A 2,637-nucleotide genomic window follows, 5' to 3' on the forward strand; every position below is an offset into this window, starting at 1 on the left:
TACATATAGGTGCTCAAAATTTTAGATTCCATAGAACTTCTGTTTGTAGTGAAAAAAAGGGTATCTGTAGCTTTTCAGTTGATGTCTATTTAAATCAATAGAATACCTGTTGAGTATATGTGTTCATTGGTGCACCATGCTGAATTACTTTTCCGTTCAAAAAAGCAATTACTTTTGTATATTGTGATGCCTCCCATAGTAGTTTGCACCCTGGAACCAACCAACAGCAGATGCAATATATTTTTCCAAGTATATACCGCCCTTACTGTTTTAAAAAACATACGTTGTTGATTCCTTTTTTATTTTTTCCTACACCCTGCTGTGGGATTCTTAATAGCCTTACCTGCATATGAACAAACTGCAAGAGACAGATACAGTTCCTGACCTATGAAAGGCTGTTTCATGACTTATCCATCTCACATGACCACCTTCTATATCTACAGGTATTTATCAGTTCTTTCTACTTACATGGCGGATATATCTACAAGTAAACCTACAGGTTCTTTGTAGTTCAAATGCAGTATCCTATATCATTTTTATTATTATGCAGAACTGTTTGTTCAGTCACATATGCCCTTTACTAGAGAGAGCGAAAACGGAAAACTATTGTGGAGCAAATTAGATGGGCGAACCAATAGATAATTATGTAGCCGTTCTTGGGTGTCAATGGATCACAGTTTACTAATCATATCGAGAAAATAAATATAACTACTTGAGAATAAAGGGAAAATGAGAATAAAGGATGGTTGTGGTAGTAGAATGGTAGTTTTGCTTAGGCGCAATCATACTTATGGAGTAGTAAATAACCTGTCATGTCATTCTTCAAGTCTGCACATAGCATTGTTATTGTAGGAGCAGATTTCTCATCCTTAAGGAACCTGAACTTGCTTAATAGCCAATTTAGTGGTGTAATACTAGTTTCTTGATGTCAACTCTAATGCTTCTGTTTACATTCCTTGATGTCATTTCTGTTTTGCAATCATATGACATTGTCTCATGTAAATGAGTATGGGCTGCTGTCAATTTTTTAATCTACAATTCATCTAGTGGTTTTTTACATGGTAGCTTAATATCCTCCTTTTCTAATATGCAAACTTCTAATATGTGAGGTGAATAAGTGCATGAGGTGCGGTTCGCCTTAGGCTGCTCCTGCTCGTCGGCTGTCTGGTCCAGCGTCACTTAACCGTTGTGACCTGGCTGGTTTGGTTCAGCTTCGAGCTGCCTACCGCGGAGTGGGAGGCCGACACGCTCATGAACATCGAGGCCAGATCAAGTACGCTGGTGCACTGCGGCATGCGGCGGCCTATTTTGTTGTAGTGGTGTTGTATATGGTCTCATCGAGCACTGAGTATCCATATGTTGTTCTAATCCTGATGATGATGTTGTAGCGTGGACACCATATTCAGTTTGTCTTGATGCTTTATCTCTTGTGATTCTTGTCTGATGCACATTGTTCCTTGCAGGGTTATGATGATATTTCCAAGGAAATATACTGACCCAGATGTGACGAAGGTGCCCATTTTCCCTTTCTTAAACATTTCTACTCTGGTTTTTTTCTTCCTGTAGTTCCAGTTTCACATTGTTAGTGTTTCATGCCATACTCATCAGATCCTGCTCACATTCCTTGTGATTGAGTAGCTTGATTAGTATTTCCGCCACTGTCCTATCTTAGTAAACTGTTTGTTTTTTCAGTAGCTAAAAAGGAAAGTAAATCTACTATATCCTGGTATTCTAGAATTTCAGTGTCTCACAGAAGTTACTCTTTGTCCTGCTTTAGTTTGCAAACCTGATGCTCTATGTCTGTTCTCATTTCTTAAGTTTGAAATGTTTCAAACTTAAGAGTGCCCCCATCCTTGTTATTACATAATACTAATCTGTGCATTTGTCCTTATAATTTCAGGGAAGGCCAAAGAAAGAAAACACAAAAACAGTAGCATGCAACTGCCAAGCCTTGATCAGACTACACCGTACAACAGAAAATGGATGGTATATACACGATTTCAGAACTGAACACAACCACCATTTTGTCATCGTCGTGTGGCGAGAAACTACATTGGCCATCACACAGGATCATTGACACACCAAATATATAGTGAAATGATGTGCTCTATGTTCATTCTACTGTGTTATTGAGATCCTGTGGTGTAATTATACTGCTGTGTTATTTTGAGAATTATATTATTATTACCATTATATTCTCCTGTGCTTTTGGTTGACTAACAAATTGTCCAATCAAATGTGGATCTCCCTTGAATAAGGGTTGGACTGAAACTACTAAATTGTGTGAGTGGGCTGGACCGTTTAGAGAAAAGGGTTGTCTCAATTAATAAATGGGTTGTACATTGCCTCAGCCCAAGAACAAACATTAACAGGCTGATGTGTTGGGCCAGGCCCATGGTTGTGGCCCAAAAGTAAATCTAAAAATGGACCGAATTAAGGGCTTGGCCCATAGTTGTGGCCCAAAAGTAAATCTGAAAATGGGCTATATTGGGCTTGGCCCACTGAAACAACTGATTTTGACTGATCCTGCATGGCGTCCACGTCATCATTTTTGCCATGTCATCACATGTGCCATGTGGACATCGCCACGTTGGCTTGGCCACATCAGATTCTCCGTGGTCTACGCTACTTAGTAAT

The 2,637-nt window shown here is 39.2% G+C and overlaps 1 long non-coding RNA gene across 1 annotated transcript; it reads left to right on the forward strand.

Moving 5' to 3' along the window:
• The first annotated feature begins 12 nt into the window (after nt 1-12).
• On the forward strand, nt 13-2,184 carry LOC123176434 (uncharacterized). Its single transcript, XR_006488520.1, has 3 exons — nt 13-1,273; nt 1,464-1,512; nt 1,901-2,184. It is a non-coding gene; the product is annotated as an uncharacterized lncRNA (long non-coding RNA).
• Nucleotides 2,185-2,637: the final 453 nt, after the last annotated feature.

This window comes from Triticum aestivum, unplaced genomic scaffold (assembly GCF_018294505.1).
Source record: "Triticum aestivum cultivar Chinese Spring unplaced genomic scaffold, IWGSC CS RefSeq v2.1 scaffold274985, whole genome shotgun sequence".
In the NCBI taxonomy this organism is placed as follows: domain Eukaryota; kingdom Viridiplantae; phylum Streptophyta; class Magnoliopsida; order Poales; family Poaceae; genus Triticum; species Triticum aestivum.